Source organism: Canis lupus, chromosome 29, assembly GCF_011100685.1.
Source record: "Canis lupus familiaris isolate Mischka breed German Shepherd chromosome 29, alternate assembly UU_Cfam_GSD_1.0, whole genome shotgun sequence".
Taxonomy (NCBI): Eukaryota; Metazoa; Chordata; class Mammalia; order Carnivora; family Canidae; genus Canis; species Canis lupus.
In genome coordinates, this window is record NC_049250.1 from 33,875,407 (window position 1) to 33,899,374 (window position 23,968).

The 23,968-nt window shown below is 32.7% G+C and overlaps 1 protein-coding gene across 17 annotated transcripts in view; it reads left to right on the top strand.

Annotated features, from left to right (window-relative positions):
- Window positions 1–23,968, top strand: part of CNBD1 (cyclic nucleotide binding domain containing 1) — a 531,845-nt gene that overhangs the window by 238,613 nt on the left and 269,264 nt on the right. The window lies entirely within an intron of this gene.

A 23,968-nucleotide genomic window follows, 5' to 3' on the forward strand; every position in this document is an offset into this window, starting at 1 on the left:
CCAGTTACGTCATTTTGTTGATTTACCATTTCTCTTCTAATAAAATCCTGAACTCCTTAATTCTAATAAAATCCTGAACTCCTTAACAAATCCGCAAATGGCCTAAAGAATCTTGCCCTACTGCATTCTTCCCAAAGTCCAGCCCTTCTCATTGTCCTGGTTACCCCAGTCTCTTGTCAGCTTCTCTTTTTTTCCCTCAGGATTTCTAATCTTTGCCTATACACTTGATTCTATTTGGACAGTTATTTCCTAAATATTCTTGTCACAGTTTTTAAAGGCTGGCTGGCAACTCAGCGTTCTACTTACCCTTTCATGTTTCTTTCTGAAGAAAGCCTTCCAGAACAATCGGTGTCAGGAACTTGCATCTCCACTACAGGCACACACACACACACACACACACGCAAAACACACACACACACACACACACACACACACACACTTTTTCCTTTTTTGACACAGTGTATAATTATGTATTTAATATTTCTTTTTTATTGCTAAAAGAATTACAGGCTGTACTCTGTAATTTTGAACAAAGTCCTCAAGGCCATTTTTGAAGCTCAACTGTTGAAGCTGCTATGTGATCATATAAAGTACTTTTAATTTTTAATCATAGAAATAATACATGTTCATTATAAAAATACCCCACATTACATGGAAATATAAAGAATAAAGTAACATTTATCTTAAATCCCACAACTTTGATGTTATTACTGTTAACACTTTTGTGATCCTCCTTTCAAGTATCTCTTTAATACTATACTCAAAAACATTCATGCTTACGAATGAGATCATAACATGTATTCTTTGTTTGTAAGGACATTTATTTTAAATTGCCATTTAGAAAATTGGCTTATTTCCACCAATTAAATGTCAACAGAGTGCTGTGTAGATAAATGTACATAATGTATGATCAGAAGGATTTATTATTGCTAATTTTATAGCATTGGGATAATATTGATATATTTTAGATTGTTTTTCTCAATTACCAGTTATATCATAGAAATATCTCCAGGTGATGGTTATAGAGTTAATAAATTTTTAATGTATCTTTAGTGTTTCTAACAGTAATCTCCCAATTGAGAGACTTTATAAACATTCTTGTGATGATGCCTATTTTTCAATTCCTAAGAGTTGGAACTCTGGGTCAGGGTATATTTCTTATTTGCTTTAACATGTATATTTCCATTTTATATTCCTAAACATTTCCAAAAACTCACAGTAATGTAGGATAGCATCCTAACCTTACATCCGACTAAGCCTTATAATTAATGTTTTTTTTTTCTTATAATTAATGTTAATGATTCTTTTAATTTTTGATAATATGTGAAGTTAAAGTCATTGTTATTTAATTAAAGTTTTCTAATTGTTAGTGATGTTGCCCCTTTTTTCATATTTTTATTAGCCACTTGGTCACACTTATCTATGAATTGGTTTTTACATCCCTTAATTTTTTTTTAAATTGAGTATAATCAACACATAATTTTACATTAGTTTCAGGTATACAACATATTGATTCAACTTCTCTATTCATTATGTTACATTCTGCACTGGCTCTCTCACCTCAGTTTCCTTTCTTGGTTTGAACAATGGTCTTTTCAACTTCTCTGTCATTTGTAGAGAGATTAAAATTTCTTCTGTTGAAATTATTGATACTGTTTAGATTTTACATTTTAGCCTTTAATTTCTGTGGCATACATTTTTTATATTGCATGGGTTATAGGGTCCCACTTTATTTTATACCCTTATCAGTGTGTCAGACTATTTTTCCAATTTAATTGAAATATCTATTATCTTTGTGTTCCTGTATGTATTGTGATCTCTGTCTAGGCTTTCTCTTTTGTTCCACCTCCTTTATTTGGTCTTAATTTCTACTTGTGATTATATTCTCATTATTCTATATTTATTTTCTCATTACTTTTCTTAAAGTGCATTTTTTAATGCCACCTGAAAATATTTGTGAAATTAGGTAGAATAAAGAAATACTAAGAAAGTATATATATGTACACACATATATATTACATATGGTATATATGTAATAAAACTAAACCCTGAAGCTATAAATAACAGGTAACACATAATTATAGAACAATTTAAATTCTAAAGGCTAGTTGTACCTCAGTATTTAACATTTAAAGAGAACAACATATATGATTTTTTTTTTTATTTTTAAAATAAACTATAACTTTAAATGGTGGAGAAAAAAACATGAATTAAAATATTGGCTTTTTTCTAACAAAAAGTATATATGATTATATACTATCTATTATTCATATAATTATGTAATGTGTATATAACAGTATTTGACAACTATCAAATTTCTTTAATTAAAATCCTCTCTGGACACTAGGAAAGAGATAGGATGAGCTTTAAATGATTTAAATTCTCATGAATCTTTTCCATCTTTCTAATTTAGATTACATTTTACTCTAGAACCCCTTCTCTCCACAAAGTTCTGAGACAGTTTTAGTGGAGCTACACAGCTAAATATATTTTATTGCTTCAAACATTAGCTAATTGATTCAATAGTGCATGACAAAGCGTGAGCCTTCAAAGTCGTATATACATCAGAACCACCTGCAAAGTTTGTGAAATGTATTGCTGGACCCTAATCCCAGACATTCTGAGTCACTTGGTCTGGAATGTGCATTTCTAAGAAGTCTCCAGCTGATGTTGATGCTAAGCATTTGAACTGAAGAAAAAAAGTCCTAAAATCAATATTGAAAGAAAGAGTTTTGTCTGTGAGAGATAATGTTGAAATTGAGGAAAAGTTCAAAGTGAAGAAAACAGAGTGCTATTAATGTAAAAAAGCATTTTTTAATCTAAGGAAATTGGGGTGAAGCAGATGGGCAGAAAAATATAACTATCACAAAATGGTACAGAATCCACTTATCTGACCTAAATTACTCTTATCCCCAATTAAGAACACCTGTGCTTACTTGCACTTGCGGGGTTCACTATATAGCTGAGCTTTCCATGCCTTTGAACCTATTTAGTACATTTGTTCAATTCTTTGGATTTTGAAATAACTCTTTCAACTGGATTGTCTTGTTAGATTCTATCCTTGCCTGCAGTGGTGGCAGTCGGATACCTACCTCTTTCTATTTTACTGGTCTTCAATCTTGATCTTCATTGAATAGCCTTCATTTTTAACAGCCAGATAACACTTTTTACTCATTAAGAACCACGAGACTCCACCCAATCTGTCTTCTTCCTGAGCTCATTACCACCTGTTTTCCTATGCGATTCCCACATAACTGAAGCTCAGATAAAATTTAACAAAGAAAATGTCTATCGTTATAATTCCCCTCTCTCATTTCATGTAATGTTGACCTAATAATGTAGAGAGATCATTTACTATTTAGGAAGCAGCCACATTAAAAAAAATAAGGAATTTAAAAAAAATCATTCTTTTTGTTTTTCTTTCAAAGTACTTGTGAAGATTTTGTGGTAGGAACTAATAAGACACAATATTTATTTGTTTAAGAAGATCATCACAGTTTTGTAGGCAATGTATATAATTCCCATTTGTATCTAGTGAGAACTTAGGTCAAAAGGGATAAATGTTTACCCCCCTCCCCGCCCCGCCAAAGCTGGATAGAATATAAAAAAAAGTATAAATGGGGTATAGATAGATGGATGAAAAGATCAAGCATCAAGGTGGAGTAATAGAATGCTGAGGCTTGTATATGTGTGCTGTTTAGAAGAATCAATTCACAGCCAGGAACATATTAATAAGCTAAAGTATGAAAGATAACTTTCACTGTAGATGGGAACATATACATTAAAGACATAAGCACATAAGGCCAGAAGGCAAAAATTTTTCAAATTCTGTCTGTGAGTAAGCACTGCTGGATCTTTATGATGTGGAGCCCTTTTTGGTGATGTGCTGTGAGGAACTAAGGAGTGACTAAAAACTTAAGTAGGGCTGTTAATAATACACACCATAAAATAACTATTATTTTGCAATGTAAGAAATATTAAAAGACGTATACACTTTTTTTGTTTTATTATCTCCTAACTTCTCAATCTGTGTGCTCATGTATTCATAACGTTAAACTTATACGAGTCATTCACGAAAATTCATTTATGATTTCCTTACATCTACCATGGGCTAAGAAAGAAAGTAATCCCAAGCTTCTTCAAATTTTTAAACATCCATTTGGCAGTGTGTGGAAATGGTGATACATTATAAATCCTTGAAAATATTTTTTTTCAAAAATATGTTTTTTGAAAATGCTATTTTTTTTCAGAAAGATAAGAGGATATGGTTAGCATCCATTACTCAAACATTCTTAGTGTGTCTCTAGAATAAACTGGCAATAGGGTGATATATATTTTTCTTATTTTAAAATTGCATAGCGCTTAGGGGTGCCTATGATCAGTTGGTTAAGCATATGGCTCTTGATCTCAACTCAGGTCTTGACATCAGGGTCATGAGTTCAAGCCCTGTATTGAAGATTATTATTATTATTAATATAATAGTTATATTAATATAATATATAATAATATAATATATAATAATAATATAATAGTTATATTAATAATAATAATTCATAGGACTTGATATACATATGATAATAGTCATCATCTTTAAGAGCCTACTCTGCTAGGTACTCTTCAAGATGATTTTTAATGTGTTAATATGTCAAATAATTTTCTGACAGAGATTTTCTTTATTAGCTTTATTTTACAGAAAATGAAGCTGAGGCATAGATAGGTCTAATAAAGTTACCTTATTCACAACTGGTGAGGTTGAGATTTAGGAAGTCTGACTCTAGAACTCATTAGCTCACTATACTAGGATGTAACAAAACTTACTATTTTTGTTATTGAGGTAAGTTATTTCAATCTGTAGTTACAGTGTTACAGTTATCTTTTTCAGTGATACTTAAAAATGTAGGTCTAGGATTAAGATGAGGTGCTAAATTTAAGGGGAAGAGATTCCCCAGACTCTCAGTAATCAAGGTAAAATATTTGGTGCAATATATTTTTAAAAGATTTTATTTATTCATAAGAGACACACGCAGAGAGGCAGAGACACAGGCAGAGGGAGAAGCAGGCTCCCTTTGGGGAGCCTGATGCAAAACTCAATCCCAGGACCACAGGATCATGACTTGAGCCAAAGGTAGGTCAACCACTGAGCAACCCAGATGCCCCTGGTGCAATATTTTGAAAAATCTAAATTAATATAAAATACCATGATGAACAAATTACAAAAATTTAAAAAAGACAGATCATTGTTTTTGTTAGTTTTATAGCTCTGTTTTTTTGTTCAATGATGAGTACTGTCATTTCCCATATGTCTACGATTTCTAAATAACCAAGCAGTTGTTGGGTCCTTGCTAGGTGGATTTATGTAGGTCAATAACAGTGTGTGAACTGACAGAGCAATGCAGGCTTTATATCTATTCTTTTTGTTGTTGCTGTTGTAGAGCATTTTATTAATATTTTCCACTTAGCTCAAACTATGGGAAGGTATTTTAGCATGAACATGTAGAGGGCATATATATATTTTTCTCAGTTTCCAATATAGTTCCAAATGGCATTGCTAGATGACTATATTGTGATTTAGAGATCCAGAAAACATGATTGTGTATCTTTATTACATTCCTTTAGTTTTCATTTATTCAAATCTCAAGTCCAGTAGTAGCCTTAATTAAATCACACTTGCATTGAATGCAGTCTGGCAAGGGTTATATCAATTTGTTAACCTAGATTAAAAGTGATTTTTCATAATTCTTACCAGGAGTATTTCCTGACTTTTAGTTTTAAGACAAAATTTGTAATACAAGATACTTATGACCAATATTTTTGTTTATTCTTTGTTCTTCTGGCTTCATACATTATGAAAAACCAAGATAACTATAAATAATAGTAATTTAGATAAAATTATTATAAAAATGCTATTTCTTTATACTACCTTAGGAATAATGACAGAAGGAAGAAAATGATATCTAGAATTAGGCTTATGCTGTGTCTGACATTATCAGTATTATTTGAGGTCTGAGTTCCTGATGTTTTTTAACTAGATAATGGAAAAATAACTACATAAATTCACAGTATTGTTAAGGTTAAATGGGGTAATATAAGTAAAAGTGCTTTGAAAATCTTAAAATGCTATTCAAATGTTAATTATTTTTATTTTTATATGTATTCATTTTTTCCTGGAAGGGAGTAGAGAAAATTAAAGTGATATTAAGGGGAACTAAAATGTAAAAGGGACCATTTAAGAGGTAATCATCAGGATCTAAATTGTAATAGTATGTCTCAATTTGCTACTTCCTAAAAATAGACTTTTCCTAGGAAACTTCACAATGTTGAAAATTATTTTATAAAATGATTATTCCAATGAAAGGAAAAGATCAGAAAATGAATTTTATCTTCAAAATAAGGAAGTTATTTTCATGTAGGAATTACAATACTGAGAAAGTTTTATAATACAATTGTAGAGTTCTAAATTCTACATGTCGCTGAACCAATCTAGCACTAATAATGAATGTCAGAATCTGAAGAATAATGGCTTTCCTTTTCCTAAAACCACTGACACAGAGATTAACACAGTGCTTCTTATCATCTTTATCACACATTTTTATGATAAGTAAAACGCCAAGCACTTGAAGTTTTATTTTTGTTCAGAAGCCCCACATTTCTATTTTAATCTAACATTGTAGCCAGTAACTTTGAGATAAATGCAATTCATATTCCTTCATTAATTGATCATGGTAAGCAAATAAAATTATAAAATTTTATACTGTACTAAAAGTTTATTATTATAAAAATCATCAGTTTTCTAATGTACTAGGAGGAAGACAGCTATGAGGATAATTAGAACAAATAGAAGATTTGGCTTGATTTTGAGTAGTTGAAGAGAGTATGTAGAGAAGATACAAAACGTAATGTAATAATGATAAACATTAAAGCAAAATTCACTTGCTTTAAGTAAATTGGTAGTCTTGCAGCTTGAAAGCAATTTGGGAAATTTATTATTAAGTAGCAGTGGCCTAAGGAGAAAGTAAAATATCTCATTTTTGCAACAAATATTTATTGAGCATCTTTTAAATATCAACCCTTATTCATAGTACAGAACCTAATACAGACCCTGCTTTCAGTTTGCTTGTATACTAGTAGGAGACAACAGCAATAACAAAAAAGAAAATCCATGATGTTTCAGAAAGTGATTAGTATTATGGAGAAAGATTAGAGAATCATGGGTCTTAGTAGGAGTAGAGGTGAATAAATAAGTTGTATCTAGAAGTCCTCAGAAAAAGTCTCACGGAGAAGCTGACATTTGAGCAGAAATGTGAAGCAAGGGAGCAAACCATGCAGGTATCTTGGGAAATAGCATTTGAAAAAGAGGAAATAAGAAATGCAGTAACCCTAAGGTGGGAGTTTGCTTGGTGTTTTTGAAAGGTAGCAAAGAGACCAATGTGACTAAATGGGAATGGATAAGTGGAAGAACTTTAAAAGACAGACAGTTTGGTCCATTGTAAAAACTTGGGCTTTTACTTGGAGCCCTGAGAAATCCAGGGGCAAAACCTGGATTAAATTTTTATTTTTTTTATTTGATTGATTTATTTTTGAAGGAGAAGGAGGGGTGGCGGGAGAGAATCTTTAAGCAGACTCCCTGCTAGTGGGGATCCCAGCATGGGGCTTGATCTCACAACCCATGAGATCATGACCTGAGCTGAAACCAAAAGTTGGCGCTCAACCTGTTGAGCCACCCAGGTTCCCCCTGACTTATATTTTTTAAATTATCCCTTTGGCTACATTATTAAACAAGGGAGAACATTTAATAAATCATTACATTAATACAGGTGAAAATGAGGATTGGATCAGTCTGGTAACAGTAGAAGGATAAGAAGTGGTCATATTTTCTTGACCCTTCAAAATATATCCAGAACACAAAACAATTTCACAAACTTAAGGGCAGAGATTTGTTTTGATGGCAGTTGATAACTGGAAGTAAGGTCTTGAACATTTCTAGAGAAACTAATTGAATCTCTGAATAGTTTCCGTAAAGCAAAAAAATTTAAAGATTTTTATAAAATAATTGAGTTAAAATGTAGGAAACAATGAAGAAATAATTTTTATCACATATGGTGTTAGTTGAAGGAATAGGTCATTAATAAGACTGAATATAATTTAATTTGCTTTGAAAGTTGCATTTTAAAACATGTATTAGTATGAAGGCTATTAAAATGTAATTACCATTTTGAAGAGAAAGAATTATTTTGAAGATATTATTTAAAAATAACTAAATTTAGGTTTTTTTTTTTTTTTTTTTTTTTTTTAGGTTTTTTCTTTTAAATAGAGATTAAATGTAGCTTTACTACCAAAACGAATAAAAGGAAAATATGATTAAATACTCCTCAAAAAAGCAGTTAAATGTTAATGTAAAGGATTTATTTTTTGTGTGATGAGTTAGTAAGACATCTGAGCAGAGTATTCTATAAAAGAATTCGAGAAAAGAAGAGATGGAAACCTACTTCTCAGGGTCATTTGCCTTTGAGTAGAGGTCAAGGCATACATGAGACTGCCCTGGAAATGTAGAAAACAACAAAACACAACAAAACAAAAACACGGGTTACTATATTTCCCAAATATATTAGAAAATATAGGGTGAAAAAACAATTTATTCACTGCATTTAAAAAATATATTTAGGGCAGTCGGGTGGCTCAGCAGTTTAGCACCGCCTTCGATCTAGGGCATGATCCTAGAGACCCAGGATTGAGTCCCACGTCAGGCTCCCTGCATGCGGCCTGCTTCTCCCTCTGCCTGTGTCTCTGCCTCTTTCTATGAATAAATAAAATCTTTAATAAAAAATAAAAATATATTTAATTTTTTAAATTTTATTTTCTTCAAATTCAATTAATTAACTTATAGCGTATCAATAATTTCAGAGGTAGAGGTGAGTGATCTATCAGTTGGATATAACACCCAGTGCTCATTAAATCATGGGCCTTCCTAGTGCCCATCACCCAGTTACCCCATCCCCCTATATACCTACCCTCCAGTAACTCTCAATTTGTTTCCTATGATAAAGAGTCTCTTATGGTTTGTCTCCCTCTCTGATTTTGTCTTACCTTATTTTTCCCTCCTTTCTATGATCATCTGTTTTGTTTCTTAAATTCCGCATCTGAGTGGAATCATATGATAATTATCTTTCTCTGATTGACTTATTTCACTTAGCATAATACCTTCTAGTTCCATCTGTGTCCGTGCGAATAGTAAGATTTCATCTTTCTGATGGCTGAGTAACATTGCATTATATGTATATATACCAGATATTTTTATCCAATCATCTGTTGGTGGACATATCTGGGGTCTTCCTATAGTTTCACTATCGTGGACACTGCTGCTATAAACATCGGGGTGCAGGTACCCCTTTAGATTACTACATTTGTATCCTTTGGGTAAATACTGAGCAGTTTATTTGCTGCATTTTAAACATGAGTTGGTTGTTTTCAGAAAACAATGAGTTTATTCTACAATACCTGTATTTTGGAAAATATATAGTTTGATTATCTTTCACTCAGTTACCACTTTGCATTAGTTTTGAAAATATTTCTCAAAAAGTACACCAAAACATAATACGTTATGTTTTGTATATATATATATATATATATATATATATATATATATAATATATTCATTATATATATGTTACATATATAATGTGTTATGTTGTGTGTTGTCGCTTAAGTATGTTTTCCTCACTTATTATATACATACTCTTATTTTCATTCTAGGTTAAGAAGTAATTTTGCAGAATTGTGGCTTTGAACTAACACTTCTGATTGCATCTCCACTTCTATTTTTTCCTCCATTTTATTTGCTATAGACAACTCCAGGGTCTTTTTGAATTCTGCAAAGCACATGAACAATGCACTCTGCTGCAACTGCCTCTCATAAGAATACTCTGGATTTCATCTGTCTATACTCTTCTTCATCTGTCTATACTCTTTCTTCCCTTGAAATATGAGGCATCCTCTTATCAACTGATGAAATCTTCCCTTATCTCTTTGATGTTTTGTTATTGTTTTTATATTCCTATTTTTAAAAGTTACTTTGGAGGAAGGTGATTAGCACAATAATGTCTGGATTTTAAATAAAAAAATCTATTATTTTTTAAGTTATTTTATTGAGTTACAATTAACATGATACACATGTTAAAAATGTACAATTTGATACATTTGGCAAAGGTCTACACGTACATCTTTGAAACCATTACCATAATAAAGACAATATATAGTAGATGGATAAAACCTTTCAAGGTTTCCTTGTTCACTTTTGTAATTTCAAATTTAATTTTTAAAAATCAGATATATGACCATGTAAATTATCTCTTTCTTCTTGGGAGACAGTAAATAGTTTTCCTATTTTAAGGAATCTATTCATTTCATCCAGTTGTTGAGTCTATTAACATAAAATTGTTCATGATATTCACTTCTTACTCTTTAAATACCCAAATAATCTACAAAGATGCCATATCTGTCATTCTTGATGTTGGTTATTTGTATCTTCACTATTTTATTCTTGCTCAATATGGCTAGAGGTTTATCAGATTTACTGATTTCAAAGAACCAGATTTTAATTTCATTATTTCATTGATTTTCTACCCTGCTTGGATTCTACTCTGATTCTTAATATTCCTTTTTTTTACTGTTTGTTTTGGATTTAACTTCTTTTTTTAGTTTTTTGAGGTGGAAGCTGAGGTCATTGGTTCTAACCATTTCTTCTTTCTAATATAGGCATTTAATGGTATGTTTCTTTATAACTACTACTATATCCCACAAATTTTAATATGTTGAATTTTTATTTTCATTTAGTTCAAAAAACTTTCTAATTCTCCTTTTGGTTTCTCTTGATGTGTGGGTTATTTAGAAATATGTTATTTAGTTTGCAAATATATTTGAAAATTTTTCAGAGAGCTTTCTGTTATTGATTTTTAATTTAATTCTATTGTGCTCTGGGGCTATACATTTCTTGATATGGTTCCTTATAAATATACTGAAACTTGTTTCATGATACATAATATCTATCTTGGTAAATGTTTCAGGTACAATTGAAAATAATGTATATTTTGCTCTCATTGGGAGGGGTAGTAGTCTATAAATATCAGGTCAAGTTGTTCAAGATTTCTATAGTTTTATTTGCTATATTTTTATATCAATTTTTTTAAAAAAGGATATTGAAATCTGTGACTATAATTGTATATTTGTTATTTATCCTTGAAGATCTAATAGTATTTGATTTGCAGGCCTGTAATATTTGATTAGATACCTGTCTTTGTGATTATTTTACTTCATTGCTGAATATTTTTATATTATTATACATAATTTTGAGCTTTGTTTCAGGTTAAATTTATTGGAAACCATAATCCTTTTAAATTTTGACTTTAGGATTTTTTTAGGCAGGATCAGTATAGGCATTTAGTCTAGGGTTATTTTTCCTTAATACTACAGCCAAACCTTCATGAGTCCTTTATCCTATGTCCATTACAAGGTTTCCACTCTGCCTTTTGGAAAGCTCCCAGACATGACTGAGCTCCACATATTGTTCCCTCTGACATTTTCAGGTGGGTCAATTTCCAGCCTATGATAATTTATTCACATACAAGCAATGATAATACTAAAGACTCAGCAAGTACTCTTCACAAAATGTTGGAGCTCTCTTTCTTCTCTCTGCATTTCTCTCTTCTACAATAATTTTCTCTGTGTACTCTGGCCACCTTAACTCCTGACTCTTGGATATGACTTTTCAACTCTGGAAGACTGGGTTTCCTTTTCTCATCCTGCAGCATAGAAATTTTCTTCTGTTACACTAGGGAAATCATGCATCTTACCTTTGTTTCTATCTTGTTTCTAGGGATCATGGTTTTTTTCTGCCTGATATTCAACGTCTGTAAACCATTGTTTTATATATATTATCTCATTCTTTTAGTTGTTTCAGGCAAGAGAGTACATCAAGTCCCTGTTCATCTATCTTTCCCAGAAGCAGATGCCTATAAGCATTTATTCTATTTAAAAAAATGTTTTTCCCCTGTAGTGATTTGGATCAGTTATCTACTTGATGTGATCACTTGGCATATCTCACTTTCTAAATCTAAAACTGGACTCTTGTTCATTCTACTAAACTTGCTTAGAAGCTTATTATTTTATTATTATCTTAAGAAGAATAAGCCTTTTCCATCTCATTAAATTCCACCCCACACTCATAATTTCATAAGTCAGGAACCTGATGGTCTTCCAAGATTTTTTTTCTCTTTCTTCAACTACCCGATCTAATTAAGAAATAAAAATACTTCCTTACTAGCTCCATTCCATGCCCTAGTTCTAGCTATCCATATCCATATCCATATCATATCCACTTGCCATATCCACTTCAAGTTCTTGCCATATCCACTTCAAGTTCTTCCAAAGTTAAAAAACAAAAAACCAAAAAAACCAACAATGACAAAAGAGATTCTTTTTAAGAAGTGTATAAAACTGTTGGGAAAAACCCCAAAAATCTGTTCTTTGAGTCTCATAGTATTCAGTGAACCACAATACAAGTTCCTATTTTAAATTTATTATAAATTTAATTGCTATTTTCAATTTATTCTTGAATTCCTACTCTTATTTTAAATTTATTTAAATAAATCAATTCCTATTTTAAATGTAATATAATATACCTTAGCTAACATAGTTGATGTGTCTTGGCACTAAATTTAGCTCAAACATTTTTATGCATCCCAGAAGGAAATAGAAATACATTAATTATCATCAGTTTAAAAAAATCAATTTGAGTGTCAGATTTTTCCTGCTGAGAAGCAAATATTGAAGTACATAATTGACAACATTATCCAACATTTTAGTTTTTCTTTTACTCAGTGTCTAGTGGTTTTTCTCTATATTGTCATTTTCTCATCATTCTACAAAAAAGCAACATTTTTATAATTAAAAATGAAAATATATAGCTACCTTCTAATATGTATATACAGATATAAATATATCACCAGATACGTATCTATATATATATAAGATATATATAAATTTAGGTTAGTATAATATAGATTTCAATATCAATTTCAATGTCTATCTACAAATATATATTTTTTCAGATATGTAGAATATGATGTTCAAAATATCTATAGATAGATACTGAAATCCAGATACAAATTTTAATTACATATATATGTCTGCAACTCTGTCTATCCATCCATCCATCCATGCATCCATACATACATTCATACATCTGATACATGTGACTATTCGTGTCTTTGCTAAACTTATATTTCCCCTCCTCAAATTATGAAAAAGTTAGAACTAACCTAAGAAAATTCAAGTTTGTAGATTTTCATGGTCCTAACATTAGATAAGAATAGAATAAATTTTGAAAGGTATGCTAAAGAGGGGAATAACAGAATATTTCTTATGTTTCATTTTTCCTGGTTAGCATTTTGACAGTAACTGAAATGTAGTCAGAAATTCAAGACACTAAACATAACAGATTGTTTTGGATGGGAAATTTTCAAACTGGCATTACCAGTCAGCCATCCTGACAAAGGAAATCTCTTCAGTCACGATATTGATAATATTGGTGAGAACAGTGTTACTCTTGTGAAGGGATGATTTACCTGCCTGACAGTTTTTTGTACTGTATTTTGCGTGATTCATTAAGTTAACATATTCCAAACTAATTTTAAAAACTTGACCTACTAGATAGAATTTTTCATCTATATTCTGCTATAACATCCTCCTACCTGATTTCAGTGCTTTTGTCTTAAAATACTCTAATCCATTCTCTGTAGCCAGAATGAACTTTCAAAAATGCAGATCTCTTGTTATTCCTTTTAATAAAGCCCTTGGTATCTTTACCTTTCTTTATGACAAAGTCTAAAATTCGTGACAAGGTTTACATACCCTTCCTCTTGCCTGTCTCATTAGCCTCACTTTATGTCCAATTTCCTCATTGTCCTCTCTGCTCCAACCACTCTGGGCTTTCTTCCCTAAGTGTTTCTTGAATACATAACTCTGGACCTTTAAACAAGCAATTACTTGTGCATGCAACACTATTATCTTCCCTCTCCCCATTGCCCAACCTACCCCTATAATTTCTGGAAATATTTTCTGACCACCCTAGACTAGGTATGTCTCACTGTTTCCATGGAACACAGTGCTGTACACTTCCACAGACATAAATTGTGTTTAAAGTAGGACTTTCTTACTGAATTTTAAATTGTGTGAGGCAAGGAACATATTTGTATTTATTATATGCCAAATCATATAGTATTTATTTAGAATAATACCTGAAATTAACCATTGCACAAAACTATTTGCTGAATAAGCAAATGAATGAATGAATGGTTAAACAGTAGAGGCTCTTTTTTAGCTGACACCAAAATCCAAAATGTGGGTAGAAGCTTTTGCTTGCCTTCTGAATCTGACACGTAGTTATTGCATTCCTTTGAGCACAGAAAAGATAAATACGGTGATTATGTTAAGAATAATTAAGAATCCCAACAAAATTGCCTGTCAATTTCTTTTACAGAAAAATCCGTCTCATCAGTTTTGTGTCTTGGAAGCAGCCATTTCAAGTGTCTAAGCATAAAAAATGTAGAAAACCTAAAATAAAAGTTTTAAACATCTGTGTGTTTTAGTAGTCCAAGGATATTTTGTTTACTGCTGCTAAGTGTGTTTAGGATTGAAATTACAGGCGACTTTTGAAGAACTGACTTTTGAACAATGTAGAGATTAGGAGCACCAACTCCTCCTCCCATCACCATCACCACCATGTAGTTGAAAATCCATGTGTAACTTTTGACTCCCAAAAAACTTAAACTACTTAATAGCCTACTGTTTACCAGAAACCTTACTGATAATGTTAGCAGTCTATTAACATGTATTTCATATGGTACATGTATTATATACTGTATTTTTATGATACAGTAAACTAGAGAAATAATGTTATTAAGAAATATCATAAAGAAGAGAAAATTCATTTATATTTTTATAGTGCTGGACTGTAAAAAATCTACGTTTAATTGGACCACACAGTTCATACGCATGTTGTTCAAGGGCCAACTGTATTTTGAGACCTTACTTATGCTCTTTTTTTGTGTGGCTATTGCTAACCACTCAGGTCTTACGGGATGAATTTGTGAAAGATGCTATGGAAGTGCTTTTTGATGAGGTTTCTTTCCTGAGGATTCTCAAAATCCAGAATTTTGGTGTTGGAATCAAGAATACATAGAAACTTAAGCCATTTGAATCTTGTTTTATGATGTCCCCACTCTTTTTTAAAAAAATTCCAGTTAGCAGCCTAGCTTATTATTTTCTTCAGTCCTGTCCTTATGAAATGAAGGGAAATCTTCAATTCTATTCTGGTCATACAACATGTCTTTTAAGGAAAAAAGATCATCTTCCCCAATATCAAGGAGAAAGAAACATTTTTAAAAATAAGCTATTTTATAATCATAAAAGCATTTTTTTTAAGCTTGAAAGGAACAGTTATAGTTGCTGTTGCTGATCTTTCAATTTTCAACTGTGTATTGGAATAGCAAGGAGAACCCAGATCATGCTGTGATTCTGATGTCTGCACTCCATATGTATGACCAAACTCAATTTCTGGAAAAACTGATAATAATCAACATTTGTCATATGAATTTGGATGATCAAATAAAATCAATTGTTATTCTGTTCATTCATCCTTGACTGATTAGGCAATTCAAATGAAAAGTCAGACAGAAAGTGATGTGCATATTAATGATTAATGATTCACGAAAAATTTCAAGTGCACACAAAATTCCAGAAAAATGGTTTTATAGTGAATTACTTGAAAACATACAGGAAAATGGATAAATAAATGACATAGGGAGGGTCACTTTCTCAAACTTCTCTTATTTCTTTTTTTTAAAGATTTTATTTATTCATGAAAGACAGAGAGAGAGAGAGAGAGAGAGAGAGGCAGAGACACAAGCAGAGGGAGAAGCAGGCTCCATGCAGGGAATCTGATGTGGGATTCGATCCCAAGTCTCCAGGACCAGGCCCTGGGCTGAAGGCAGCATTAAACCGCTGAGCCACCTGGGCTGCCCTCAAACTTCTCTTATAAGTGAAATAAATTCTGCTTTGAAAACTATTGAAGAGGCCCAAAGGTATGCATGTGTGTATCCTTTAATTAAAGTGATCTTTTTAGCTAGATTTTTCTATTCCACTAATCTCTGGCTCACAAAACACTTGATAAAATGCTGTGTACCTTCTAAAGCCCAGAGATTTTAGTTGTTCAGTTTCTGAAAATGTTCATGTGTAAGGATATACATAAGGGGATTGAATTAAGCAAGTCTTTGGGGATCCCTGGGTGGCTCAGCGGTTTGGCGCCTGCCTTCGGCCCAGGGTGTGATCCTGTAGTCCCAGGATCAAGTCCCACATCGGGTTCCCTTGGAGAGCCTGCTTCTCCCTCTGCCTGTGTCTTTGCCTCTCTCTGTGTGTCTCTCATGAATAAATAAATAAAATCTTAAAAGAAAAATAAAGCAAGTCTTTGAGGAACTCATGTGGCTGGGCATACAGGGCATGTGTTATGGGGACAGATGTGTCCAAATGTAATAGATTCCTAGGTATTGTGCTCTCAGCTGATGATTTACCATGCCATTTTTACCATTTTTTTTTCTCTAATTGTTCATTTGAAGCAATTTCTACATGGCCTCTGATTCAGGCTCATGGCTTTACTTTGCTCTGTGTTTCTTCCTACTCTGTCTCCCTTTTTTTTAACCTATTTTTGACTCCAGACTCAAAGCCTTCTGTTTTTAATCAACCTTGATTACTGATCCCATTTTCTTCTTATTGTTTCTTTTGCTTAACTCAGAGGTAGATTTACCTTGGAGGTAATGAAGCTTAAACTTTAGGTTTGTCATTTGATTTGCATGGGTCTCATCCAAGACCCTGGGAGAAGCCCTAGAAATGTATTCACATGTTCATAGCTTCTGTAACGTTTGCAAAAGTGAGATAATTTGACTGTGATAACTTTTTTTCCCCCTTTGCCTGCCAATTTCCTTTACTTACTTTTCACTTTCATGTCATCTGGCATTGGAATGGCTTTCAGCGTCTTGGGAATTTGGTTTATGGAAAACTGCATTAGAGATCTCACTTTGGTCAAGTGAGATATCATTTTTGATTCTTAGTCACTGCTACATATGCAAGTTATTGCTCATTATGCTTGTGTATGAATGGCTATCAGGAATAACTCTGCCACACAGAGTGGATTGAATAGTATCTTGACATGAAGAAAGAACTACAGCCTTATCGCCATATATAATATGGCATCCTGGTACTAGGCACGTGTGGGCTGTGGCCTGGCACATACTTTAGAATATATATGGAAATAATTAACTATGGAAAAGCTTTCCAAATCTCATAGCTCATAGATGAAATAAATGTGGATATGGATTTTCCCAAATTTGACAAGAATACTGAAAATCTGTTATGCTACTAAATCAGTTGTAAAACTGAAAGAAATATTTCTAAATTATTAGGAATAATTTTAAAAAATTACCAAGTTCAAGAGAAGGCTCTATTCTGTCAATAAAAAATATAAAATTACTGTCATGCAAAGAAGTAGAAATATATAGGAAGTGCAGTACAAATTTTATCAAAATAGATATTATAGATGTACTTAGGCTACTAATTAATAAAAGTACTGTAGCATTTTTTACTGGATTTTGTGATGTTTCAAAACCATCCAGCTTTTAAATATTATAATTTGTAGTGCTTTCTTCTCTTTCTAAATAGCTGCAGTTGACTTGAACACACAGGTGTAAACTGTGCAGGTCCGCTTATACACAGATTTTTTTTCATTAGTAAAATACAGCATTGTAGTATTTTTTTAATTATGATTTTCATAATAATGTCTTATTTTCTCTAGTTTATTGTAAGAATACAGCATATAATATGTATAACATACAAAATATGTATGAATCAACTGTGTTTAATCAGTAAAGTTTCTCATCAACAGTTGGCTATTTAGTACATAAGGTTTGGGGGAGTTAAAACTTATATGTGGATTTTTAAAAAGATTTTATTTATTTATTCATGAGAGACACACAGAGAGAAAGAGAGAGAGACTCAGGCAGAGGGAGAAGCGGGCTCCCTGCAAAGAGTCTGATGCAGGACTCAATCCTGGACCCCAGGACCATGCTCTGGGCCGAAGGCAGATACTCAACCACTGAGCCACTCTGGCGTCCCTATATGTGGATTTTTGACTCTGTAGAGGATCAGTGCCTCTAACTCCTGCATTATTCAAGGGCTAACTGTATTCCCACTTGTACCGATTTTTTAATTTGTAAATTTGTGTTCTTTTTTTATTTATGTGGCAGACTCAACAAAATCTGGAACAGCCCCTGCCCTAACTCAATTAGCCTAGTAACTGAAAATAAATAAAAATCACTAGATGATTTGACATGGTATAGTGGATAAAGAGATGAGGATCTGGACTCCAGAGTGAGACTGCCTGGGATAAAATCCTGGCTGTGCTATTTATAATTAGAGTGAGTTTGGACAAGCTACTTAACATATCTAAGACTCAACTCTTTCATTTTTAAAAAAAATATTTTATTTATTTATTTGACAGAGAGGGAGAGAGAGAGAGCACAAGCAAGGGTAGTGGCAGAGGAAGAGGGAGAAGCAGGCTACCCACTGAGCAAAGTAAGAACTGCCTGGCCCCCCCACCCCCCATCATGTGGGGCTCTATCCCAGGACCCTGGGATCATGACCTAAGCCAAAGGCAGATGCTTAACTGACTGAGCCACCCAGGTGCCCCTTGACTTTCTCATTTTGAAAGGAAGAAATTGTATTAGAAAATGTAATTCCTTATAATTGTACGACAATATAAATAAAATATAGTGGGAAATCAACTAATTAAAATAATAGAATATCCATGCTGAAAGAAAGCTTGGATTTCCTATAATTCTCCATCAGCCCTGTGGATTCCTCACAGCTCCTTCCAGTGTGCATGTTGGAACATGTGGAAACTATACCTTGTGTGGAAACTAACCTGTTCTCCGTTCTTTAAACTAGTTTAGTTATGCTTTTTCTTCTTTTTTTTTTTTTAGTTATGCTTTTCTTGGCTTTATTTATGCACACTCTGTGTAAGGTTTAGTTTGAACAAACTGCTCTGTGACTGTTAGTGTATGTGTTTTTGAATACTACCTCTCTTGTACAATCCTTATGTAAAGAATTACATAATAGTATTAGTGAAAATATGAAAAACTGAAACAAGTGGTAATCTCTTCTCTATTTGACCTGACTCTCATACATAGGCATGATGTTATTTAAAAGAAAACAAATAAAATTGATCATAGCAGATTCTGCTTTCTAGACCAGAAATTAAGCATTCAGTGAAAATAGGAAAACCACAAGAAACTACTGGGAGAAATATAAGCGTCCCCAAATTCTCAGGGATATTAGAGGATTAACCAGTTTCTAACAGCACATGAGACTGAGTCTCCTGTTGATTTCTGTTTAGTTGGTTATTTTTAACCATTATTAAAAAAAGTGGGAACCCAAACAGCAGGAGGATTTTGATAGGGAACTAACACTTGAATTTTGTGTGTGTATGTGTGTGTGTGTGTATATATATATCCCCAAGGATCTGTTTTATTGTCTTTAATATTTTAAATTAACCTTTTAATTAGAAAAAAATTGATCTTATAACCTCTGTATTCATAATCGCCAGAATAATCTTAATCCCTCTTTACTTTGACAGCTCTTCAAATTTATGAATCCATTCTATCTTCAAATATCTTTACTTTCAATTAAAATTTGTTTTATGACAGGACCTAAAGATATTTTCTTTGATGTTTATAATTCATTGAGAAGTAAAAAAAAAAAAATAGCATCTCTGATGTTCGCTTTCATATTAGAGACCTTCATGGGCCTTCTGGCAACCCTTCCTGAGTGAGGTCTTGCAGTCAGAATTACTCCTGTTTTTTTGTTTGTTTGTTTGTTTGTTTTTCTTTTTCTGTTAGACCACAGAAAAATAGGAAGCTGTCTTTTTTTTTTTTTTTTTGAAATGAGAGAGAGAGAGAATGTGTGAGCTAGCCAAGCAGGGCTGGAGGGGACGGGGGAATGTGGAGGCAGAGGGAGAGAGAAAATCTTACTGGACACTGGACTCCAACTCTTGACCCTGAGATCATGACCTGAGCCAAAATTAAGAGACTGAAGGAGCCGCCTACGCACCCTGAATAGAAATCTGTCTTAACAGAACTTCTAATACGAGATAGTCAGTTCTTCAAATTAAACAGTTTAGGTATTTTAAATTTAATGTAAATAAAATTCTTTTGCCAAGCTGTACTCAACAATTTAGGATGATAATTTAATGGATAAAATAACATTAACTTGATAATTATTGTTTCAAGTTTGGCCTCGTGTACAGTTATCTTGTTTTAAAGGAAGAGGAAATCAGATGATGGCAATAATTGAGGAGATAAGTTGACACTTTAAAATCAGTTATGCAAAGGAAACAATAGAAGATAGTAATTTCTGAATCACTCAGTTCTAATTCATAAATGGAATGTCTGCAGTGAATATTTTAATTATGATATTTTTCAATTGTAAAATCAGGTCATTAAGATTCAGATAAAACTTGCCCCTAGAGTATTTCTGATATATTTGCACCATGCAATGTATGCCTTAATAACATGTCGCCAATACTGCAAGTTTATCTTTCTACATAAGATTCTACACTATATCCCTGATTCTGTAATAACCTAAATACTATCTTCTTGAAAACATGCAGTCAAATACTTTAACTGTTTCTCTATTATTGACTACTTATTTTCAACTTTAAATATATTACCTAAACTATCATGTGTACCTTTCTATATATAATATTTGACCGTTTTAATAATTTTTTTAAGATTTATTTATTTATTCAGAGAGAGAGAGAGAGAAAGGCAGAGACACAGGCAGAGGGAGAAGCAGGCTCCACGCAAGAAGTCCGATGTGGGACTCGATCCTGGGTCTCCAGGATTCACCAAACCGCTGCGCCACCAGGGCTGCCCCATTTGACCGTTTTAAATGAGGAAATTGGGGGCACCTGGGTGGCTCAGTGGTTGAGCATCTGCCTTTGGCTGAGGTCATGATACCAGGGTCCTGGGATTTAGTCCCACATTGAGCTCCCTGCAGGGAGCCTGCTTCTCCTTCTGGCTATGTCTCTGCCTCTCTCTGTGTGTCCTTCATAAATAAATAAATAAAATCATAAATAAATAAATAAGAAAATTGGGTGCTTTTTTCTATTACAGAACTTATTAACTTCTTTTGTGTGTCTGGAATTATTCTATTTAAATTTAGTTTTTTTGCGTGTTTCTGTGCGCACGTTTGTGGTGTGTGTTAGCATGATTTGGTCGTTACTTAGCAATTTTTAGCATTTCAGTTTCTTTTTTTATTATTATTAGCTATGTGTCCTTGAGACAATTAACCTCTTTGATTCTCAGTTTGAATATTATTTTTTACAGCATATTCTCCTTGTTTTATCCCCTTATTTGTAGTTGACTGTTCTGATTTACTCTTGTTTTATTGGCAAACATCCTATCCAAGCTTAATGGCTATTTTTATGTGTTCTGTAACATAAGTTGATTATATTTCTTTGGTAAAATTTTCGGCACATGCAGACCAGTTGTTCCTCTAGCCAATGCCAGAAGGACACAGTTGATCCCTGGATATACTTGCACCACCTCTGGGATAAAGAACTGTGACTGGAGTAACTCTGGAAGACTAGATATTTTTACTAAAGAGTCTTTAAGTCCTTGAAGAAAAACCATATAAATCAGCCGGTACAGAAAGCTAAACTTCCAAGTATCCTCAACATTTAAGTTAAATGGAGCCTGTATCAGAAGATATGTCATATTGTTACAAGGAACAAGCAAGGATTTTGTTTTGTTTTGTTTTGTTTAACTCTAACCTCGTAGATGGGAAACTGTTAGACTAAGTTGTAGAAAAATGCAGAAACTCCATTTCTCTGCACATCTGAGTAAATGTGAGTGAGCTAGTATTAGGGATATAGAGGCCTTAAGAGAGCCCTAACTAGTTTCTCATTGCTTCAGAGATATCACTGAGGCAATCAAACTCTCTCCTTACTACAAGGAATGTGAAAAACTAGCTGAGTGAACAAGTCAACAGGTTTAGCAAGAGCTTAACAAAAATCTAGATGATATATATACCTACAACTGGAAACACTTAGGAATTCAGTGGATGTCATCATGGATGCCAATGGATATTCATGATAGTTTCAACTCATTAGATGCCAATGCACATAAGTACTGATTGTCAGAACCCAGCACTGTAACTTTTAATGACACTATTAGCTCTGAGGCTCTGTATAATCATCAGAAGAAAAAGAAGTAAAAAAAGGAAAATCCTGAAATTATTTTGTTTCCAACTAATGTGTTTCTAAATACTTGGCCTATACTAACATTTTGCTTTTTGTGATTAGCTGGAAATAGACATACAGGTGACTGATTAGTTAGAAATAGACATACAGGTTACTAAATGAAAATTCAAGGGAAAAACATTTTCTTTCATACCATTGCCTGTGGCCTGATAACTCATAATGATAATAATGATAGTAATGACAATTAATATATAAAAAACAATTCTTTTGTACTAATGATAGTTTGGATATTATAGTTTTCCAAACATTTCTCAATGTGTGAATTTTTCTTTCTTGTTAATCTGTTTCCTAACAGCTTTTGTATATTGAACAGGTAAAGAAAGAGTGGGTATGATGTATGTTAAAAACAGTTCCTGACAAATGATAAAGGTAGAAACTGAGAGAGAAGTGAAGGAAGGCCATGTTTAAAGAGGGGAAGTGAAGGCCAAGTTTTCAGACATGAATGTCTTGATTTACCATCTTGAGGATGGTAAACACAGGAGTGTATGTTAAAATCAATTGAAAAGTTTCATGGGAATTTCAGAATTTGGACTCTGCAGTTCATTTGTCAGTGTTTCTGATCTGTCTCCAGTATCTTCCACATTCCAATAACCAAATCCAGGGTTCTGTTCTTTTCTCTCTGCCTCTCTCTCTTAATGAAGGCTATCCTAGGTTCTTCTGTAACAATAGTCTTGGTTGAGAAGGCAAAGCTTCTAATTAGACCTTTGGCACAGTGCTAAGTACCTACATTTATTTAACTGAGAACATGTGATAGACTTTTGACAATCAAATTTCTTTCAATTGGTTGTTGTTGTTGTTGTTGTATGGGATCAAAAAGCACTTGGCTTTTACAGTCATTCCCCACATTTCTAGATCTTCTTTATTACTTTTCATGTATGCTTGAAAACTGTCCAGTTTTAGCCACCTGATAATACATTGCAAAAAAAAGTAACATTGAGCAAACAAAACAAAGTAACTTTCTAGCTCTTTCCAGCTACTTTATATAAAACAATAGGTTTCCTAGACACTTGGTATGCCTTCCAAATTATTGTAGGCAACCAATATATCAAATGTTTTGCCTTTTTGGGGGGGGGGGGTCTGTGATACTATTTTTTAACCACCTCTCGTTTCATTGCCAAATCAATGATACATATGATAGGTTTTGGTTATAATATGCTATTTATTAACACTAATCATTATTACTGCATCTGAAGTACACACTTTTAAATATTATCTAGGAACCCAGTTTTTTTAAGACTATTTCTTAAGACTATTCACTATATTAGCATTTTTCCAACACTTTTTTGCTAGAACCTACAAGAAAAAAACAAAAAACACAACATATATTGTCATCCAGTAAACATATACACACAAAAACATGTATACCAGGTGGCTCAACTGGACATTACATCTAAACTGGGACTGTTTCTGGCAAACCCACATATGTGAGTATCCCAAATTCCCTTGCTGCTGCTAAATTGATTTTTCACAATAATTTTTAAAAATTGCTTGAAAAATACTGAGTGTTTAACAATGGTATGATAGTCTAGTCACTTGAGAACTTAG